General features: G+C 39.4%; 1 long non-coding RNA gene across 1 annotated transcript in view; it reads left to right on the top strand.

Moving 5' to 3' along the window:
* Positions 1-16,979, top strand: part of LOC132210920 (uncharacterized) — a 74,591-nt gene extending 57,612 nt beyond the window's left edge. Inside the window, exon 4 of the long non-coding RNA XR_009447162.1 lies at positions 16,867-16,979. This is a non-coding gene — a long non-coding RNA (uncharacterized LOC132210920). The remainder of the gene's footprint in view (positions 1-16,866) is intronic.
* Positions 16,980-24,544: the final 7,565 nt, after the last annotated feature.

Raw genomic sequence — 24,544 nt, 5'->3', positions numbered from 1 at the left:
TCTATGTTTTGAACAAGACTGCAGTAAGTTCAGGAGCCAATGGCCTTGCCAGAACTCAAATGTGCATCAGTGAGTTTGTAATTGCCACCTATTGACAATATTGCTAACAACACCTTCCATCACTTTTCTTATAGCTGACAATAGATTGATGGGGCAGTAATTGGCAGGATTGGATTTACCCTGCAGTTTGCAGACAGGACATGCCTGGTCAATTTTCCACACGGTTGGTTCAATACCTGTGTTATAGCTGTACTGCAACAGTTTAGATAGGAACTGGCTAGTCCCAAGTATAAGTCTTCAGAACTACAGTCAGGATGGTGCCAGCACACAAATGTTAATGTATCCAGTTCCTACAGCTGTTTCTTGATATTATGTGGAGCGAATCAAATTGGCAGAAGACTGGCATCTGCATTTTTAGAGAACTCTAAAGAATGTTGAGATGGATCATCTAATGGCATTTCTGGCTAAAGATTTCTGCACATATTCCAGTCTTGCCTTTGTTTGGGTTGGTTATGATGTTGTCATTTCCAGTGCATAGGCCCTTACTGGGTATGCCATCCAGTTTCCTCCCTATTCAGATTACTGTGTTCCTTTGGTATAACTATCTGTTTTGCTAAACAATTCCAGAGGGCAGTTAGCCACATTTTGCTATAAATTGGGACATATTATAAATTAATTCATAGTTAGTTTCACTACTTTAGGGTTGGCCTTTGGAGGCATATCAAAATGACTAAAGCTTGTTCTTGCAAAACTGAGCACTTTACATAGTGCATATATTGATGTAAAAACACAGCTAATGGTCAGCGTGAGTGATTTATCTATCAGCAATTTGTCTGCTTTGCAAATTTTCCTGTAAAACCCTTAGGCAGCTTTAAGTTGTTACAACTAGAGTTTGGAGGCTGTTGCCAAAAAAAATCTTCAACTTGCCGAATGAGTTTGTTTAAGCTGCATCAGACAATGCCATATGTTCATCTTGCTTTGATGTTTTTGCAGACATTCTGAAAACCCCTTTGCTCTGGATCATCTGTAAAAGTCCAAAAAGTGGCTTGTTTATCTTCAAATCATATTTGCCACAATTTACAGACATGTTTAGTCCTTATTCAACAAAATATTTACTAAAATTTCTGATAAATAATTGATCCACCAATTCTGTTGAATTTTTCAGATCCTTGTGGTCAGGGGAAGGGATGACTTGATATTGTATTTGATGTTTGATCAGATGTCTCAATGCACATTATCTGCCTTTAGTGTTCAATAGAACTCAGTATTTTCAACATGCCATCCAATTACCCATTTTAAATCACCCATTAACAGTTGTCTGTAAAAAAAATTCTTAAAGTGAATATGCTATTAAAATCTGGCTATTAATACAGAGTTGCCTAAAAAGCAATTCAACAGCTAGAGACTGAGCTCTCACTCTCGACTTTGTTTTATTCATTAATAGGATGAAGGCCTCACAGGCTAGGTGCATGTATTGTCCACCTTATAATGGCCCTAATTATCCCAGAGTGCAATTAAGAGTCAACCACATGGGTTCTTTGTCACATGTAGACCAGTCCAGGTAAGGACAGCAGTTTCTTTCCTAAAGGACATTAACGAACAAGATGGATTTACATCAATTAACAATGCCATGGTAATCATTAGACTCTTAATTCCAGACTTTAATTGAACTCGAATTCCACCATGACAGAATTTGATCTCAGGTCTCCAGAAAATTTCCAGGGTCTCACAATTAATAGCCTCGCAATAATATCACTAGGCCATCACCTCTCCTTCAAAAGAAACCTGAGGCTTTATCTTTCTGTCTTGAAAGGTATGTATAATTTATTACATGAATGGAGGAATCTTTAATTTGGTACCACAGAAAATGATGAAAATTCATGTCCTCATTTGCATTGCAGCCAACTTTACACAAAGTTATAGCTTGTTAACATTTGTACAAATTTTTACATTTATCAAGATTCTTTACATTTAGGAATCAAGTTTAAGAAAGTTGAAATTGGAAACAGAATACAAATATTAAGGAAGAAAACAAATTAACATAACATTTATAAAAATATGAGACACTGATTCCAAAGAAAAATTGTTAATATATATTGTGCAACACAGGAAATGCTAATGGTCTGGTTTGTAGTCAGTAATCAAACAATGGTGATCACTTTCAACTTTGAAGTAAGCTGCCTACAAAGATCTAGCGTTCTCTTTGGCAAAGATATCTCCTTTCTGGATAGCAGCTTAAATCCGTTGCCAAGTCCAAGGAATCTCCAAACATCCACCAGCAGTGATGTCATCTCACAGGATAAGCAGCAAATCACTTTGCATGTTTCCACAAACAGAAAATTGGAGAGTAAAACCATTGATAAAAAGACCACAATCATTTGGTGAAAATGTTCAAATTTTACAGGGAGCAAAATAAATGTTGAACCATACTCATGAGATTAAGGTAGAAGCTAAACTATCATAAATAAATTCAACATTTTAAAATTCTCTTTAGTTTACATTCATAATGGAGAGATTCGGCAATCCACAAATATAAAAACTTGTTTTTCACAGCAAATGAGGCTGCTTAACCATAATTATGAACTTAGTCAGCTGTTAAAAATTCATCTACAGTTCATTCAGCAGGAAAATCTTCTTCAAGGATTTTGCAAGGAGAATAAATGCATAAGAGTGAAGCTTCTCAGCAGGTCAGAAATTTCCAGGTGATTGCAGTCCTGGGTGTATAAAGGACCTCAACAGTGCACCTTCTGGAGCAGCAGAATCACTGACAGCAACTTCTGAATTTCTGCATTTAATTGCACATGTGCCAACATCAGGTTGATGCTTTCATTTAAGGACAACAAATGCTGTGAGTTTCACTTTACTGCTGCAAAATTCAGGCCAATATGTTACATTATCAAACTTACTGCAGCTTTTACTCATGTTAATTTGGCAACATTTTCATATTATAATAGTTTTAGTTCCTTAGAATTACAGTGTGTGAATTATATTAAATAAATTAAACAGACATACTTATAGTATTAACAGCTTCCTGAAAAGCACATCACCCTTTAAGGGTTTTAAATGTCCTTTGCGGACAGGTCTACTTGCAAGAGACAAAATGCATGGAGAAGGTGACAGAAACACATTTGAAGCAATTTTAACAATCTGCCAGTCAGAAAACTGACAGATTTATGAGGAACATGGCTTTAGGACTTTCTAAAGTTGACTTTCTGTTTAATGAAATGGGGAGTCCTAACAGATGGGTAGCAAATCCAGTTCATGAGCCTGAAACCAGGTGAGGAAGGTTATATTGCTCCCAATATTATGTTCACTCCATGAGCATTTACTTTGCCTCAGGATTTTACAGGGGGGTCCAGACTTGCAGAATTAATGCTACTGATAATTGTGAGCATGCGTGTTATCGACTCTCATCTCAATTTCCTACGCTGAGGCTGTGCTAAGGCAGTGGCAAAGACGACCCAGAAAGCTGTCAATGGCTTTGTGCCTGTAACAATCAGATCAGAGGCTCTGATAATTCCATCAGCATAATGAAAAATATCCACAAAGATTATATTATTATTTCAGTGACCAACTTCATGGTCTCTGTTCACTTGTTGGAGAGCAAATTTGGAGGTAGAACTTCAAATCAACATGATGAGTTTTCAAATGTTTGAAAATGTGGATTCTAAAGTAAATAAATTATGTATTGCTTTAAGTTTGAATTATATTTCTAAATGTATGTGTTAAGAAGGGAAAAACATAGCTTTAGCTCAATTTTAGAGTTCTGTGAATGGTATAGAAATGTCAAGATGTTTGCTTGTTTACAAGAATAATCTTTGAGGTGAACCATTCAATGTACTGGTAAGCAAAAAGGAGAGAAACCTGCTGTTGTCTGGCAACAGAGTCCAGAAACTCAGAAAATCAGAACCATCCAGAATAAGGTGCAGTGTCTGACTTTCAGTCAATGAAACAGGTCTATGGCCACTCAAATGCCAGTATAATAGCAAACCCAAAGCAGTTACAGTTGGGAAAAATGTTCCGAGTTGCTTAGAAAACTCCAGAAGCTAAAAGCTGCAGAGTTTATGTCTTTGACGAATTTGTGTTAAGTATTAAATTGAGATGGAGATCAGGCCCATGGCACACATGTGCATTTTCAGATTCGCTGAATTTTCCACCATAAATGAGAAAGGCCATGTAATTCACTCACTCTTGTACTAATTTGCTACATTGATATCCCCTGATCCATTGGCGTTTTCTTCAAACATCCCAGCAGTACGAATTCAGAATGCTTCAGAAACGAGACTGATCACTTGGGCGGAAGGACCAAATTCTGAAGCATTCTTTCCTTAAGTATACTGTAAATTTCACTGGGATTTTGGAAGTAGAGAATAACAAATTGATGCCCCATCTCTGGCACATCTCTGGAAGAGGTCAGTTAGCCACCAAGAGTCAAGACTTCAACCATGTCAATGATTAGCCCCAATTCTGCTGAAGCAGAACTGTTCCATTAAGTTAAATCTATTGCCCTGTCCATTTTTTTTCTTATTATAGTTAACAGAATTACAACTCATTCAGGAGAAAAAATTGGATCTTCAGTTATATTACTTGCTAATTTATCACTTGCAATTTTTGATTCAATACATTCTGCATTGTAACATATCTGAAATATCAGTTTGCCCAATGTCAATTCTGAATTTTTAGTTTAATATACAGACTATGTTATGAACATCATATCTCTTAATATTTAGATTGTTCCTCTACATTATTTTTCCTTTTCATTTGTTAAACCCTATTACCAGTTACTGATAGCCACTTTTATTCTTTAGCCAAGTTGAGCATCGGAGCTTGAGGGATGACTTTATAGAGGTTTATAAAATTATGTGGGACATGCATAGGGTGAATAGCAACAGTCTTTTCCCCAAGGTAGGGGAGTCTAAAACTCGAGGTCAAAAGTTTAAAGCAAGAGGGCAAAGATTTAAAAGGACCTATGGGCCAACATTTTCACACAGAGTATGTGTGTATGGAAAGAGGAGGCAATGGAGACTGTTACAATTACAATATTTAAAAGGCATCTGAAACACATATGAATAGGAAGGGTTTAAAGGATATGGACCAAATTCAGACAAATGGAACTAGATTAATTTAGGATATCTGGTCAGCACGGACATATTGGACTGGACGGTCTGCTTCCAGGCTGTATGACTCTATGATGTTAATGCTCCTCGGGATTCTAATTCAGGATGAGGCACTACCTTGAATACATATGCAATCATCCTTGCTGACAATGGTTACTTATTTATTTTTGCATTGTACTTTCTTATTGGTTCATCTTTTGCAATTTGACAGCATAGTCTTCCACTACACTTATCAGTCCAGTTAGTTCTTCTCTTTCCAAATCTTGTTCAAAATTCCCATCAGTTCTAGAACTGCTTCCATCATGTTAGATATTCTAGTCAATTGAGAATACAAAATAATGAAGTCATGATAGAAACTGGCACATCTCTCTCATGACCAGATTAACCAATATACTCACCCATGGTTGATTCTTTTGTTTACTCTTTGCATAACAAGAAAAAAGAGTAAGATTTCAATACTAAAACATGCATGACCCAAGATTTGATGTGGGAGGTTAACAAATGCTGCCTGCTATTAGTCAGAGCTGTCCTTGCCCCTTAATGTTGACACTATTTTGCATTGCCAGCTGCTCAAAGTGTGAGGAAAATGGTGCGCTGCCCTCTTCAGGTCATCAAGGAAAGTGTATCTACCCAAAGATCAATTTATTCGTGTCAACAAATATCTTATGGTGACCAGTAAAATAACAGAAACACCAAATGTATGCAAAAATGTCAATAATGAAGATCTTTTATAACTTTATGCAAATAATTTATATTAATAGTCCTGTTGTGAGACCCTAGCACCAATGTTATGAATACCCGTTATCCATTGCTTTATGTTACACAAGAAAATAAATCTCATTATGCATGGGAATGATTTTTGTTTGAGTTAAAGGATATACCAGTTATATGACAAATGCAGATAAAATCATTTCATAAAGAATATCAAAGTAGTTCCTCATATCTTTCAGTTTCCTTAAGGTATGTTTACTTAGTAGTGACACAAGGAAAAAAAATCACCCATCTGCTAACAGAGATTGCAGGATTAAATTTCTGGAAGAAAAAGAATACTTTGGGTATTTTCTAATGCAAAAATAAACACAAGGCTGAAAATACATTCCTTACGATATGAGAAAACAAAAGTGACTTATACAACAGGGCCAAAATTCTGCAGTTTTTAACATTACATTTTCAGTCTAGCTAAAAATACTTAAGAATACATTCACACTGGCAAGTTATCTCGTGGATTAATCAGGGTAGAAACTGCAATGCCATATGTGGAAGAAAATATGAAATAAAATAGAAATGCTGAAAATACACAGTAGTTTCATTAGCATCTGACATAGGATTATGTAGGATAAATGGCACAGAAACAGGCCATTCAGCCCCACCTGTCCATACCAGAATTTATGTTCCACTCTTGATTGCTCCCATCTTTTCTTACCATCGTAAACATTTTCTTCATGTGTTCCTGTGGCTTTCCCTTGAATGCATCCATGCTATTCACTTCAACCACTCCCTGTGGTAATGGGTTTCTTTGGGAAAAGAATGTTTTTCAGAATTCCCTATTCGATTTTCGACGACCATCTTATGTTGGCAGTTTTTAGTTACACATTTCCCTGCAAGAGGAAACTTCCTCTCTATATCAACTTCACCAAAACCTTATCAATTCTATAGACCAATATTAAGATACCCCTTAGTTTTCCTTTTTTGATAGAAAAGAAACCCAGCTTGCCAACTCTTCTCAATATGTATACCCACAAATTTCTGATAACATCCTTGTAATTCCTCTTGGCATCCTCTCCAGTATCTTCATATCCTTTGTATAATCTGGTAACCAGAATTCATTTTATAGTCTAAGAGTAGTTCCAACAAAGTTCAGTGCAGGTTGAGCATTTTTTTTAATGTGTTTAGCCTAGCTAGTTCTTGTTTGCTTTTTCAAATGGCCTTGCTAAGCTGTGGTACAACTTTTAGTGATTTATATATTTGTACTCTAAGGTCCCTTTAATCCTCTAACCCAACTAAATATGCTTTCCCAATTGCAAATACCTTCGTTATTCTACCAAAGTATACTTTTTCACCTTTATCTATATTGAACTGACATCTATTTGGCCAATCTGCTAGCTTATTAATGTCCAGTTTTAATGCAGACTTCTTCTGTGTTGACTAACATGCCCAATTGGCTGCAATCTCCACATATAAACATTGTGTTTTTAATTCCAAAGTCTAGATTATTCACCTAAATTGTGAACAGTAATGGTGTTTGACTTTTGTCCTACTCCTTCCATATTCTTCTATCATTCATTCTTCTGCTGTCTACGTACTCGGTAAATACCTCTTTCTTAACTTAATATGTTCACTTGTGCCTTTTATCATCCATGAAGTCTCATAGAATTTAATTTGCTCTATTCTTTTTGTTAATTATATATTGCCTGCTGTCTGACAATTGCCTTTTTAAATGCTGACTACTGTTGCTCTGTGTTGTTGTTTCTCAGTATTGTTGCCTATTTTGTTTTGTCAAGTTCTATTCTCAGCCCCTCAAAATCTGCTCTTCTCCAATCTATTACCCAACTGCACAGAGAAAAAGTAATGTAACATTTCAAGCATATATTCTTCCTTAGAATTATATATAAAGCAGCATTTTTGAAGGCGAAGTCAGTACCACAAGAAGTAGTTGAGGAGGAAGCTGGAAAACCAATGAAAGAGAAAGGAATAGAAGGTCATGCTGATTTGAAGAGATGAAAAGAGCTAGGAGAGGCTCGTGTGAAACACAGCCATCAGCAGAATGGGCTTTTTAAACTGGCCAATGTTTACTATAATAGAGAATAAATTTGATTAAAGTTAAAGAAAAACTTACAGGCATGTAACGTCTTTCATGATTTCTCATGATCAGTGAAGTACTTTTGAAATATAGCTGTTGTTGTGATGTAGGAAACAATGAAAAAATGTGGATTCTTCAGATATCGCAAGAAGTTTGAAATCATTGCAATTTTCACTCCAGGCAGGCATAATGAGTCCAATTTCCTCCTGTGCTGTATGACTTGGTTATCACATGTGACTGAGTTTAGTAAATCCTGTAGAAAATGCTGTCATGGGCATTAGAAGGCACATGTTTGAAGATTTTTCCAGCAAGGAAGAAATTACATTGGACTTCAGGTTTTGCAATATCCCACAAGACAGGAGCAAATTGTAACAAGAGAACAAACTGGTAAACCATATCCAAAGTACGGTTTTAAATAACAGGCTGGCACTAGAAAGAAAAGCATTACTGTCCAAAATCAATATTTGAAAAGGAACTTCTGAGGTATGAGACACAATCTAAATAAAGGTGATTGACTGGGAGGTGTTTAGAATGGAATGGCATAAATGAGAGTTGGTAATTCAAAATTATCATATTTCAGTTAGAAAAAGTGCAGTAAAATATAAACACAAAATGTTGGCAAAAATGCAAGTACGTAATGGTTTGAAGTTCTTGTTCTTGTTCTTTGCTTATACTCCCTATCAGTTTCATTACTTTCCCGATTTAAACATATAATTTCTGTTCTCTGGCCTACATTGGTTTCATAAGCAAGGCAAATCTTTACTTTTTCATATTGAAACCAATATAGGCCAGAGAACAGAAATTATATATTTAAATCGGGAAAGTAATGAAACTGATAGGGACTATAAACAAAGAACAAGAACAAAATTAATGTGGAGTTTTCATACATGTTTTTGCAACTAACAGACAGGGAAATAATGCTGCATAAATTGGAAATATCATACCAAATGTGAGAATTTTAATCCATACTACCTTCAAATCTCCAAGACTTAATGACCAGCATGGTTTTCCTCTAAGAAATCCCTGCTGACTTTCTTTAACTAACCCTCATTTGTGCATGTGACTATTAATTTTGTCTAAAATTACTGGGCTGAATTTTACCAGAAATCAGGTAAGTGTCATTTTCTTTGAGGCTCATGGAGGGCGTCTATCTACAAGACTTAGCAGGTTTTCTTGCACTATATCCTAAACATCCCTTATTAACTGAGTACCATGTGCCTAGTTGGTGCAATTCTAACTTGATTTTCCAGTTTAATATAGGTGTAAATATCCACCACTGCCAGAATATCCCAAGGTCCCCAGTGCTGGCACGACGTTTGAACCACAGATGTACATACAATCAAGGACTGGCGGTCCAGAATGGCCCTTCACCGTACACATACTGGAATAGCATCTACAACACAATGCTTCTCACAGCACATAAGTGGCACATTTGACACTTCTTTATACATACAATTGCATTTCCTACTTCCATTGTGTTTAAGTACCAGGCCATACATCTCACCTGTCCGTGGGCACCCTTTCTAAGTTACTGCTATTCTTTCCCCAATGCCCACTGTAGCCTAAGTGCCATTCATTGCTCAACGTTGGAACATCGCATACAAAAAAACCTTAAATTGCTTCAAAGCATTCACTTTTATTTAAGAACACCAAAGAAAACAGAAATGTAACAAACAGATGTTGCAAGATAATAAAATGTGAGGCTGGATGAACACAGCAGGCCCAGCAGCATCTCAGGAGCACAAAAGCTGACGTTTCGGGCCTAGACCCTTCATCCTTCATCAAACAGATGTTGCATCTGCCTCTTGGAACATGCACTATTCAATACCTCCACCTAATCCCTTTAAAATCTTCTCATGCTTTAATTTCTTCCTCTGCTTCCTTGGCAAACAAGATGTAAAATAATCACCAACACATCAGTATGGCCTTTGCCATCTGTAAATCCCCTTCTTCATTAATAATCAACCCTGTCCCACCTTTTACCAATCTTTTACTATTGATATGCTTATTGAAGATTTTGGAATTCTCTTTTATGTTAGCTGCCGGTTTTTATTCGTATTCCCTTTTTGTTTGTCTAATTTAAATTTCTGCTCTCCCTTTGATCCTTTCATATTCAGCTTGGTTTCAGTTGTATTTCTGCCTGTGATCTGTCATATGCACACTTTCTTCCTTATCTTAATTTTCTTCTCTTCTGTCATCCAGGGAGCTCTAGATTTGTTTGCTGTATCTATCACTTCTAAATGATTATAAATTGACTATGCCTTAATTCCTCTATTGCCAGAGGCAAGGCAGCAGCAGGGTAAGTCACTCCATTCAGAGCTTCGCTGTGCTCGCTTGTTCCCTTTCCTTTTCCTTTTTTCTCTCTTCTTTTCTCTCCTTTCTGCAGTAATTATATCACCACCATCCCCAACCCTTTTAACGACCTATCTAAGGATTCGGGTCATGGCAATTCTATCCCGCCCACCACCCGCCCTTTTAACTACATACCTAAAACCTACCTAAGGAGTTGGGTCGCGGCCATAGGCCACATGGAAGGGCTAGGTTTGCAGGGTGTGTCCTGCAGCATGGGTCAAGGTGGGTGAGGATGACAATGGTAGATCAAGAGTGGGCCAGTTCGGTGGCAAAAACAGGCCAATGGGGCAGCGGCAGCGACAGTGACAGCAAGAGCGGGCTTTTCACACAGTAGTGGCGACGGCCTCCTGGGGTGTCCTGAGGATTGGGGAGGCATCAGCATCGTTATGGAGGTGGCGCTTTGGAATCTGGGATCTGGACTTTTTTCTTTCTTACTTACCATTTGGCTCTGTTAAATCTTTTAATTCTTGTTTTTATAAACAAGTAGGTGCCAGAGAATGGCGACTTTGTGCACTTTTTGCTCTGCTTATGTATTCTTATACAGAGAACATGTGACAAATACATAAACTTTAAATCTACTTTGAAGGTAGCCCATTGTTCAGCTATAATCTTTCCTTCAAGCCTTTGATTTCAATTTATTTGACTCAGATCTGCCCTTACCCCATTGACATTGGCTTCCATCCAATTAATTATTCTAACTCTGTGTTGTTTTAGTCTTTTTCCACAGTCAGCCTAAACCTTACAATACAATTATCACAAACATTCATCCGCTGATGATTGGCTTGGCCTACCTCACGCCAAGAAGCTGGTCAAGTCGTGCTTTCTTTCTCATTGGACCATAAACACACCAGTATAGAAAATTTTCTTGACCATATTCCAGGAATCATCCCTTTCATTTCCTTTTATATTACTTCTATCCCAGACTATAGTCAGAAAATTAAGTTCCTCATTATAACTATCTTATGATTTTTGCATTAGGAAAATGGAATGAAAATGCAATATTGACATTATGCAAATGATGGTGAGTGTATGGAAGAGACTAAAGAAGGGGACTATTGGGAATTAACTTTTTCAAAAAACAAGAGTTGGATGAATTCCTGGAGAAAGATTTGAAGATATGTGGATTATGGTACACTGACAGGACCTTAATCGACAGTAATGCTCTTTTCTAAATGGATAAATTCCTTTTCTAACAGACTACACCTTTAGATACATATCAGATGTGAGACTGGACATATTTAGGAGCTTTTTCTCACTGGGTGCTTGATTTCAGACATTTCACAGGCACAATTTGGCAGCAGTATGAGGGCACCCAAGCAACCATGGAAATATCACTTCAACACCCATTTTTATATGTTATTATTATTATTATTTATATCCATTCATGGATATTGCTGTGTAGGCAAGCATTCATAACCCATCCCTAATTGCCCTCAAGATGTGGTGGTGCAGGCCTACATGAATGTAGTCCATGAAGATCATGGACACCCACTGTGCTGTTAGGATATTTCCAGAAATTTTAACCAGCGACAGTGGCGGAATATCAAAACTGTTTCAAGTTACCATTGTATGTAGCTTAGAGACAATTTTGCAGGTTGAAGTGTTCACATGGATCTACAACCTTGCCCTTCAGACTATTGATTCATAGAGATATACACCACAAAAACAGACCCTTCTTTCCAAGTCGTCCATGCCGACCAGATATTCTAAATACTTCCAGTCCTACGTCCCAGCATTTGGCCCATATCCCTCTAAACCTTTCCAATTCATACACTCATCTAGGTGTATGTTAAATATGAAAATTGCACCAGCCTTCACCACTTCCTCTGGTAGCACATTCCATAGATGCACAATCCTCTATGTGAAAAAGTTGCTCCAAAATTCCCTTTTAAATCTTTCCACTCAAAATAAATCCATGCCGTCTAGTTTTGGACTCCCCCACCCCAGGGAAAAGACTCTGTCTATTTACCCTATCCATGCCCCTCATTATTTTATAAATCTCTATAAGGTCACCCCCTCGGCCTCTGACGCTCCAGGGAAAATAGCCCCAGTCTTTTCAGCCTGTCCCTATATGTCAAAAATTCCAACCCTGGCGACATCCTTATAAATCTTTTCTGAATCCTTTCAAGTTTCACAACATCCTTCCTATTTCAGGGAGACTAGAAATGCATGCAGTATTCCAAATAGTTGCCTAGCCAATGTCCTGTACAGATGCAACGTGACCTCCCAACTCCTACACTCAATGCACTGACCAATAAAAACAAGCATAACAAACACCTTCTTCATTATCCTATCTACGTGCAACTCCACTGTCAAGTAACTATGAACCTGTACTCCGGGATCTCTTTGTTCAGCAACATTCTCCAGGACCTTACCATTAAGTGTATAAGTTCTCCCAATTTGCCTTTCCAAAATTAGCACCTCACATTTAACTAAATTAAACTTCATCCACCACTTCTCGGCCCATTGGCCCATTGGCCCATCTGATCAAGATCGCGTTGTATTCTTCTTTGCTGACCACTACATTTCCAATTTTGGTATCATCTGCAACTTGCTAACCATACCTCCTATGTTCACATTCAAATCATTTATATAAATGACAAAAAGCAGTGGACCCAGCAGCTATCCTTGGTGGCACACCACTGGTCACAGTCCAATCCAAAAAGAAACCTTCCATCATTACCCTCTGTCTTCCACCTTTGAGCGAATTCTGTATCCAAATAGTTAGTTATCCCTCTACTCTGTATGATCTAACCTTGCCAACCAATCTACTATGAGGAACCTGAAATAACAAGGTGTAGAGCTGAATGAACACAGCAGGCCAAGCAGTGTAAGAAGAGCAGGAAAGCTGACGTTTCAGGTCTAGACCCTTCTTCAGTTGAATGTCTTACTGAAGTCCATATAGATCATGTCCAACACTCTGCACACATCAATCCTCTTTGTTACTTTTCCAAAAAACTCAAACAATTTGTCAGATATGATTTCCCATGTTGATTATCTCTAATCAGGACTTGCCTTCCCAAATGCATGTAATTCCTGTCTCTCATGATTTTCTCCAACAACTTTCCATCACCAATGTCAGGGTCACTGGTCTGTAGTTTCCTGGCTTTTCATGGTCATTTTTCTTAAATAGTGACACCACGTAGCCAACCTCTAATCTCCTGGCACCTTGACTGTGGCTATCAGTGATACAATTATATCAGCAAGGAGCCCAACAATCGCTTCCTGAGCTGCCCATAGAGTTCTAGGGTATACTTGATCGGGTCCCAGGGATTTATCAACCTTTATGGGTTTTAAGACATTTAACACCTCCTCCTCTGTAATATCTACATTTTTCAAGAGGTCGCTGTTTATTTCCCCATGTTCTCTATCTGCCATATCATTTTCCACAGTAAAAACTCATTTATACTTGTTTACTATCTCTCCCATAACCAGCGATTCCACACATAGGTGGCCTTGCTGATCTTTAATGGACCATATTCTCTCTTGATTTACCCTTTTGTCCTTAATATATTTGTAGAGTCCCTTTGGATTCTTTTTAAGACTATTTGCCAGAATGATCTCATGTCCCCTTTTTGCTCTCCTGATTTTCCTCTTAAGTATAACGCTACAGCTTTTTTACTCTTCCAGGGATTCACTTGATCTTTGCTGTCTATTCCTGACATATGCTTTCTTCTTATTCTTGACAAAACCTCAATTTCTCTTTTTATCCAGCATTCCCTACACCTACCAGTCTTGCCCTTCACCCTAACAGGAACATATTGTGTCTGAACTCTCGTTTTGCCATTTTTGATGCCTCATCATTCTCCAGCCATCCCTTTACCCGTAAACATCTGACCACGCACCCTCACCCCATCCCACTCCCCCACCAAAACAACTTTTGAAAGTTCTTGCCTAATACTGTCAAAACTGGCCTTCCTCCAATTCAGAACTTTGACTTTTAGGTCCAGTCTATGCTTTTGTACCACTATTTTAAAACCAATTGAGTTATGGCCATTGGCTCTAAAGTGCTCCTGTGCTGACCTGCCCTGCCTTATTTCCCAAGAGTAAGTTAAGTTTTGCACCTTCTCTAGTAGGTGCATCCACATACTGAATCAGAGAGTTGCCTTTTATGCACAAATTCCCTTCCATCCAAGCCCTTAACACTTTGGCAGTCCCAGCCTATGTTTGAGAAGCTAAAACCCTCTACCATAACCACCTTATTATTCTTACAGATAACTGAAATCTCTTTATAAATTTGTTTCTCAATTTTCTGCTGCCTATTGGGCAGTCTACAGTAAAATCCCAATAAGGTATTCATCCTTTCTTATATCTCCCTTCCGTCTAAATAACTTCCCTGTATGTATTCCCAGGAATATCCTCCCTAAGTACAGCCGTAATGCTATCCCTCACCAAAACCGACACTCCCCCTTCTCTCTTGCCCCCCCCGTCCCTTTAGACCTTTCCTATAGCATCTATACCATGAAACATTAGGCTGCCAATCCTGTCCATCCCTGAACTATGTCTCTGTAATTGCTATGATATCCCCCTCCCATGTTTCCAAACACATCCTGAGTTCATCCGCCTTACCTGTTAGGCCTCTTGCAATGAAATAAATGTAGTATAATTTATCAGTCCTACCTTGTTCTCTACTTTGTTCCTGCCTGCCCTACCTATTTGACTTACACCTTTTCCCATCTGTACCCGTATCAGACTAATCTCTTCACTCACTGTTTCCCTAGGTCCTACCATCCCCCCTTACTAGTTTAAATCTTCCCAAGCAGCTCTAGTAAATCTCCCCACCAGTATATTAGTCCCCTTCCAATTCAAGTGAAATCCATCCTTCTTGTACGGAGCACTTCTATCCAAGAGAGATTCCAATAATCCAAAAATGTGAATCCTTCTCCCCTGCATCAGCACCTCAGCCAGTCATTCATCTGCCCTATCCTCTTATTCCTACACTCACTAGCTCATGGCACTGGCAGTAAGCTGAGGATCAACATTTTAGATCCCTGCCTAACTTCCTATATTTCCTCCCCAGAATCTCATCCTTTTCTCTTCCAATGTCATTAGTTCCAATGTGTACAATGACCTCCTGCTGGTCCCTCTCCCCTTTCAGAATATTCTGCACCCTCTCTGAGATATTCTTGATCCTGGCTCCAGGGAGGCAACACACTATTCAGATGTCTCCCTCTCAGCCGCAGAACCATCTGTCTGTGCCTCTGACAGGACAGTCCCCTATCATGATCAATTGCTTGGAACCTGGCATACCCCTCATTACAATGGAGTCAGTCTCAGTACCAGAAATCTGGATGTCAGTGTTACATTCTGCTAAGAGTCCATCACCCCTGACATTTTCCAAAACAAGCATACTTGCTTGAGATGGGGATAGCTACAGGAGATTCCTGCACTACCTGCCTCCCTCTGCTACTATTCCTGAAGGTCACCCGTCTACCTGGCTGTATCTTTGATTTATCTCGTTCCCTGCAACTGCTATCCATCCCCCAGCTCCTGTAAATTTCTATTTACCTACCACTGCTGCTCCAATCAATCCATGTGATCCAATAGTATTTACAATGAAACACACTTCCTCAGACATAATCCTCAGCAACATTGAAAGTCTCCCTAAACCCCACATCTAACAGGAAGACCATAACACTCTACTAAAGGTCATCTTTGCAGTTTAACAATCTATAGGCACAGAAAACAACACAATGTTACTGCTCTAAAACACTGCTCTAAAAACACTGCTCCAAGCTAGCATACTACCTATGTTTTTATATTTTTAAAGTTTAATCAAGAGACAGATCTCAATAAAAACATATAATCAAAAGAAACCACTCTAGTCACTACTATAGATTTAGAAAAGTAAAACAATAAGATCATACTTTAAAATGCCACTTAGCTGTTCCCCTGAGCTCCCATACACAAGTTTCTCCAAGGTCAGCTGTGAATTTGGCTTTTGTTATCTGTGAATTTGGCTTTTGTTATCTGTGAATTTGGCTGTTTGTTTATTTTTCTTAGAATGAACTCTGATGTCCAGAGATTCCTGAAACCAGACAATACAGGTCACTGCTTTGTAACGTGCTCTTTCAGCAGCCTTGACAAGTTTCTGCATTGCATCTTGCAGCATTCCAGCTCACTCCTGAATTGCGCTTTGTGTATTATTCACATGAGGACTATGTGTAATAAACCCTGCATAGGTACCAGCTGTGTTGAATTCATAAACCCTGTGAATCCATTGGTAAGAAGATGCACACCAACATCAGTGATCTTGCTTATGCAAACATCCCTGGCATTGAAGCATTGACTGCACTTGATCATTTCTGCTGGAATGGCCACATTGGCCTAAATCCCTGACATTAGCATCCTGAAGCCAGTGCTCTCATTGGAGCTTTTACAGTGCAAAGGGACAGAGGAAAAGCAACAAGGACCACCCTGGAGCCTCTTTGACAAAGTATAACATCTTCTTTGACATCTGGAAACCCTGGGTTAAGACTTCCTAAAGTGAAGGGAAAGGGTTTGTACATTTGGACGCTCTGAGCTAATGATAAGCTGAAGTTCTGAGGAAGGATCGCCCGACCTGAAACATTAACTCTTGATTTTTCTTCCTCACAGATGCTGCCGGACCTGCTGAGCTTTTGAAGGGAAGGAGGGGTCCCAGCCCTCCCATTTTCCCCACCACTATCTGCCCGACGGGTAACACAGAGTGTGTACGTCGGACTTGTTAGTCACCTGAAAGCTCTTTCTGGGAAAATAATTTAGATTCAGTGCCAGAATGACAAATGAATGCATAATGCAGGTACGCAGTAAATTGCACTATGCGTAATCTTACTTCCAGAATCTGCCTGAAAGACAATCATTTATTTTTCTCTCTCACTCCGCCCATCTTTTTGGATATAATTTCAGCTCCTATTATTTAATTTGTCTTCAATTTAGCATGCTGATTTTTTTTTATTTAAAATATTCATTTTGGGGTAGGCAAATAGGCAAGCAAACCTACAAAAACCCTTCAAACTTATAAAAATATGGCATGATCGGGAAGAAATCTCAAAGCAGGTTGTAGGGTCACCGGGGCGTCGTTGGGGCAAGTATCAAAAGCTAAGTAAAAGTTATCTTCAGTAATCTCCACATATTTCAATTTAATTCACCCAGTCCTGAGGAGTACAGAACTAGCGGCGTAAACTATCAAAGAAAATCAATGTTCGCCTTCCTCACTCCTCGCGTTACATTCGCCCCAAACAGCAGTCGCATTGTGAAAGACAGATAAGAACAATTACTTGCAATGTCACGGTGACCATGCTGATTGATTTTGGTTTTCATTCCACATCCCAATTTCGGTGAATAAATGAGACCCATATTGTCGGCATTTTTGGGCGGAACAGTTTGTTAAGGCGTTTCCAATCTTACCCGTTGATCGACAGAACGTGAAAAAAAGCAGATGCCGGAGGAATCCCTTAACCTGAGTAACAGAACATTTAACCCACTGAAAACGTAACTGGTGACAACCTGTGACTGGGTCCAGGATTATCAACTGTTCCTAGAAGGCGAGTTTGAGAAGAAAATCATTGTCGAATGATAATGTCATTAGTCTGATGATAATGTATTAGGGATTCTGAAGAAATAAAGCTTTGCATGGTGAAAGGCATAAAGTCTATCACAATCCAGGTACATTCAGAAATCACGAATTCAGTCTCCCATGAAGTCTCTACAAATTTAAAGGTTCAAGGCTCCCTCGATTCAGAAGAAAAATCCAATTTCTGTTTGCAATTCTATCTAAACTACACCCTTCAAGAAAACACTTTCTGGAATACGTATGACGATTTTCATGAAGTACTTCATAGTAGTTACAGGGTTGCAATGATTGACAATATTTTTGCCTTGCAACATTTTATTTTTATAGGACTCGTGACGGTAGGGGAAAATTCTCTTCACAAAGCCTGTTATTCTCGTGGCAACGTGCTTGAAAGAGGCATTCATGAACATTTTGCACTCCAGTATTTGTAAAATCTCATTCACTATCCTGTTTTGACACCTGTTTGTATAGTTTTGGATTACTTGCTCCTTTGGTTAGACCCTCTGGCATGCGAGGGTCTTAAACCTATCATGTTATTGCAGCCATTTGTTTGTCTCCAGCACCATTATAATTATATAATATTGGTTAGTAAATATCTCTCTGCCTCAATTAATTGGATCGTCGGTCATGTCTTCACTTGTTTCTCAGCTGTTGACACTTTACTCACACCTTCTGACACTTTTGATCACACAAGGAGCTGTTATTCAGCCTGTTGACATTCCACTCATACCATCTGTATATTCTTTTAATCCCCCCTGCTTATAAATTCTGTGCCTGTGTGCTTCTTTTTACTTCAACTGATTAGGGAGCAACATTTCAAAAGCCTGTGATTTCAAATAAACCTGTTGGATTATAACCTGATGTCATGCGATTTCTGACCTTTTCCATCCCACAGGGCACCTTCACAGTGTGAAAATATGAGTGGGTGATTGAGAAGAATAAAAGCTGGGAGGCAAACAAAAATGAATGAATTCATTATTTTATTGTCACATGTATTGTACATTGAAATACAATAAAATGTTGCTAAAAGCTTCCATTTGTCACCATAACCAGTGCCATTTTGATAAGAATAGGAGAAAATAGAAAGGTATAGCTTAAAGAGAAGTCCATCTATGTTTGAGTTCTAAGCTAGCTTAGAACCACCACCACCTCACCAGGCCAAACCTAGTCACTGATTCTCATGCATCATCTTTTGCTCCTAGGCCAATTTACCTTTACAACCACTTGCACCAGGCATATCAATAATGGAGTCTATGGCCACGGTCGATGTTGCCTTGCTGCCCTTCCACCACTGCTGTCAGCACCAGACCCAACCAACATTGAAGTCACCAATCTTCAGGCACCATGTTTAGTTGCTGGGCCAACCACGCTGATGTTGCCTCAGGGCTCATTCTCCCCTGCGCTGGGCTCACTCTCCACTAAACTGGCCTCCGTCTGCCATGGGCTTGGTCTCTCCACTGCACTGGCCTTGCTCTCTTCTCTGTGCTGGACTCGCTCTCTCCTATGTGCTGGGCTCACTATGGGGGAGGGGGGGGGTATACAGTTCAAAGTTCAAGTAATGGTTTCAGGGACAGTGGGGGTGAAATGAGTGGGAGCTAAATGGTCTAGGGGGAATGAAAGTAGAAGTCTTGATGTAAATCAGAAATGAAATTTGAAGCTCAGCTCTGGGTTTAATAAAGTACCAAATTTAATCACACAGTTTGGTTTCAGTTTGACTGAGTTATTTAGAAAGAAATGGAGTTAGAGGCAAGGAAGTATAGTTTATGAAAGGACTCAAAGAATAACGTCCTCGGTCTTTTCAAAGTTTGTTTGAAGAAGAAAAATAAACAGTTTTTGTCCTGAACCTGCACAGATGCCTAGAAACCATTGAGAGCTTGACCTTTAAGCTTGGAACAAGTAAATTATTGCAGTTCTCAACACAGCAATGATGCTAACATGCACTTTGATATGGAAAATTCTATCTAATGAATTAACTAACACCTCTTTTCCACATATATGACAACTGCCTCAGCAACTGAGGTTTCACAAACCATAATATAGAAAAAAAGCAAATTTCTGTCAATCACGTCAAGACTTGTGAAAATGCTACTGATGGAAGATATTGTAATGCCCAAATGAATACTGACACAAAATTCTGTTCTTGTGTTTTGTCTCAAGGTCATATTGCATGAGAAAGCATATTCCCTAACGCTCAGTGTAAAGGTAGATGATTTGATACTTAAGTCAAATATTCGTTGACTCCTCAAGAATTCATACGTACTAAGCCTCCAAAATTGATATCATTTCCTGAAAAGGGCAAAAACATTTCTCATGATAAATTGGCATGCTCCTTGTCACAATACCCATGTAGCAATGGCTCAGGGAATTAAATAAATGTGGTGTCTATTTCCCAACTTGAGTAATATTCTGTTTACTAGTAACAGTATTCTTCACCGTGGTTAACTGATTTCCTAGAAAACCCACAGATTGGATTGTATTTTGCTGATATAGATGGATTTGACCAATTGACAGTGATGAGTTTTATCTGGAAAGACAGCTCGCAGTGTTAACCATGTATAACCCCTTCAAGAGAACTGGAAACTGACTGCATGAGCTGCTTCAAGCATGAATGTTAAATAGTTCTCAAATCAGTTTTATTTATCACTTGTGCAACATTAATTAATTATTTTGCTACCTTTCCCAGTACTCCATGGTTGAATCCAGATTTACGCATCCCACCACTGTATTGAAATGGCTCTTATCCAAGTTATCAATTATAAATTACATACTGTGAGAAAGATAAACTATTATTTTAGTTCCTCTTGATCTGTGCTGCAGCCTTTGCCACATTTGGTCCCAACATCCATTTGGTTCATTTTCTTCCACCTGCTCATTGCCAGAGAATCACTTGCAATTGTTTCACTTCCTCCTCCTGCATTGTTACCTCTGGTGGTTCAAAAAAGATCTATCTTTGACCTCCAATTTCTCATCTCCTTAGCATCATCTGATATCATAGTGCCAATCCCCCATTTATACACTGTTAATAATCAGCTTTACCACAACACCATCTGCCTCAACCCTGTCACAGTCTCTAAATTGTCTGGTTATCGATGCAATATGCAATGCTGAATGAGTAAAAGTTTCCTCAACTATACATCAGGAAGATGAAAGAATTTGTATTTGCTTCTCCCACAAACGTTATTCCCCTTGGCCACCAACTTTATTCTTGACAGTTTAAGAGCTTGGTGCCATATTTGACTTTGAGATGAACTCCTGGCCACAAAGCCAAATGGTGACTAAGTCCATCAATTTCCATATCATTAACATCACCCGACTCTATCCCTGCCTCAACTTATCCACTGTTGAGGCCTTTGTTACCTCCAAATCTGACCATTCCAATGGACTTCAAGTGAACCTCTCACGTTTTATATTTTGCATACTTGGGGTTGTCTCAAAGTCTAATCCTTGGGTCCCAATGGAGGAGTCAATGCTCTTGTGCCCGCTGAGCTATATTAGCTCCCAGCTAAGCAATGTCTCAACTTTTAGATTTTCACTCTTGTTTTCAAATCTCTCATGTATCCTTTATATCCATATATTGGCCTTTGTCATTTTGCCCTCTGAACCTCCCTGGTTTTAATCACTCTTGCAGTGCCTTCAGCTACGAAAATTTGCTCTTGAAACCTCAAAGCCTCGCTTTCAATTTCCAAGCTGCTCCTTTAAAACTACCCATTTAGTCAAACTTCAGATAATCTGTCCTCACATCTCCTTATATTGCACAATTTGAGGTTATATTTATACAGTTCAAGTTGGGCAGGTTTGCCCCTTTAAACGCATTCCAAGCGTACCTGAGACTGTTGTTCCGCGGCTTCAGTGCGCAAACAACGTACGCATCACCTTGATGGTGGCCCTCATAACAAGGTGTAGAGCTAGATGAACACAACAGGCCAAGCAGCATCAGAGGAACAGGAAAGCTGACGTTTCGGGCCTAGAGTTCCACACCTTGTTATCTCGGATTCTCCAGCATCTGCAGTTCCTATTATCTCTGATACACCTTTATGGTGGCAGTTGTGTATCAGCCAGAAACTGTATTTAAAATTTTTAAAAAATTACCTGTTGGAAAACGCCTCGATGGTAGAACGGATCAGTGACTTCACAAATGTTCTTCGTACATACTGAATAAGGGAATCCTCCGCTTACTCGTTTCCATTTTCATTAGGATCTGAAGCCACCTTTAATCTATGCCTTCATGGGTACTGCAATCCCATTCAAAACATGGGTACGTGTTTAAATCTGGGTTCTAGAAATAAATTGCAGGAACTTCAACAGAGGAATCCGGTAACTTGCACGTAATAATTATTGGAACTAACGCAAATTGCTCGTGAAGCCTTTATTTAGGTTTCCTTTTAAAGGAAAATATTTGAAATACTTAGCAGAATTGGCAACATCTATGGAGAAAGAAACAGCTAGCATATCCGGTTCTGGCGGAAGGTCCTCCAGTTCAAAAGTTAATTCTGCTTCTCTCTCCACAGATGCTGCCAGCCTTGCTGTACACTTACAGCTCTTATTTATTGTCTATTTGGTGGTTTCTTTTACGCCGTAAGTAGCATTTATAAGGCAATTTTCCTGTAACCAATCACGTCCATGGTCACACATGTCGACATGCGATTGCCTCCAGCAACATCCGTCTATTAACCTGCCCACATTGTGTTAGCAACTCAGCGGTGGTTTCAGTTCGCACCTCACAATAATCGTTGGTTGTACCTTAGGCTAGAAATCTCTCTTCACGTCTTACTGAGGTTCTGAAGAGAATCGGGTACCTGTCCAATGGCGAGATATAAAACCCATTGCAATTGTAACTGGAACACCAACGGGGGCAGTTGATTAAACATGTTGTAAATGTGTAAATATATCTCACCCGTTCTGAAACCCCAATCACAAGGTCCACCTCACAGTTTACAATAGAGTTTGTCGGAGTGGGAGCACAGGCAGACAATTTGCGCAGTTTTTCTCTAAACCTTTGATTTTCAGGACGATGAATGTTATGTTTCACCGAATATAACTCTGGTTAGCACCGTAGCTTTCTTGAGACTTTATTGTAGCCCCATTTGCTGCTTTTGGGGAGATTCAGCACAGTGACGGCGGGCCGAATGGTCCATTAATGTGCTGGAACGCTTCAACAGCGTCATTCGTTGAAAAGACGTCGCCCCACAGACCTACCTTAGCCCCTCAGAAACGTGGACTACTTCATCGCGTGCCAGGTTAATGTTACACGAAGGAAAACCCGTTCCCTGACGACGTCCGGAAACATAACAATAAGAAAACTGACAGAGATGAGACAGCAGAGTCTCTGGCAAGATTTAAAGTTTGCGGATTCGATCATTTACACATCTGCCATAGAACGTACAACTCGTTTATTTCCGTCTAGTTATGAAATTGTTCAAGTCACAACTTTTTTGGGGAGGAGGGGTGGTTATGGTTTCTTGACATAATATCTAAATACAGGCGACAATAAATACTTCAAATCAAAATAAATTTAAATCGTGAGAAACTCCAGTCACTGGCTTCAAACTGCTTCCTCCTTTGAGGCACGTGCAAGAAACCGCGCTTATTATTAAATGGAAACAGAGTTATTTTATTCGGAATAACCGCTGTTCCCAAGTAACAGCTCTTCTTTCCAGACCATTCCTCGCACGCGAAAGTAACAGCATGAGTCTGCTGTGAGGCGTTTAAACTCTGGACTTCCAACCCCACTCACTGGGAGAAGTAGTGAAACCCAGCCGAGAAGAATATCGCTCACTTGCTCAGTGATTTATCTTGTTGGGGGTTGAACTTGTTTGGCCGGGGGACCCGATTGAAGAAGAAATAAAACAAACGAACTGATGAACTGGGATTAAATCTTTAGAGGCTGCGATCAGGGAAATTGCGCTTGAACAGCCGGATCTCCCGGGCATCCATCAGCGCACCTGGAGGCAACCCTTTGACAACGTCGACAAAAAATACGGTAAAGAAATATGCCCCGAAAAGGATTAAGCGAGTTGAAAACGATCAACCTCCATACTGATCATGTAGTAAGTCTACAGATGGAGTTTCATAACCTATGGATTCCATACTGATTTCGAATCATATTTACTGATTTCGCCCACACCTCCTCCGCTGATATCCCCCACCCAAAGCTTCGACCATAGAATCACGTGTCATCTGTTTGTTCCTCTTGCTAGAACACAACTTTCCTGCTGTTAGGATGTGAGGTGATAGCGGGGACAGCGAGAGTTCGGCTCTTAACTGAGAACAATCTGCTTCTTTTCTTGAGCGCAATCCGAATTGTATCCAGATTGAGGGCGTGCTCTGTGCAGGTCCTGATCAATAACGAGCTGCTGTCAATTTTTCCCCTTGTTGCTTTATCCGTTGATGAAATCTTCCATGCGAGCATCAGAGAGAGAAAGGAAATGGGATGGCAGGGCAACAAGCTGAGATAATCGAGGGAGCAGTCTTTATTTAATATAATCGAAAGACAAAGGTTATACTTATGGGAACACATCGCTCACCGACATTAAGGTAAAACAAAGCCGGCGTTCGCCTCTTGAGAGGGTCCGGGTCCCTCGTAAATCGGAAAGCGTCGCGTTATTTTTCAACATCGTCTCTTTGCTGAATTCGCAGACAAGTGGAGTGGAGTGTATTTGAGTTGAGGTTGTTTTAATCCCGTTGCATAATCCCAGATTTTTAGTGGGGCCCACCATTTAC

Source organism: Stegostoma tigrinum, chromosome 23 (genome assembly GCF_030684315.1).
Source record: "Stegostoma tigrinum isolate sSteTig4 chromosome 23, sSteTig4.hap1, whole genome shotgun sequence".
NCBI classification, from domain to species: domain Eukaryota; kingdom Metazoa; phylum Chordata; class Chondrichthyes; order Orectolobiformes; family Stegostomatidae; genus Stegostoma; species Stegostoma tigrinum.
Note: the sequence above shows the minus strand (reverse complement) of the source record. Positions and strands in the feature narration are given on the sequence as shown.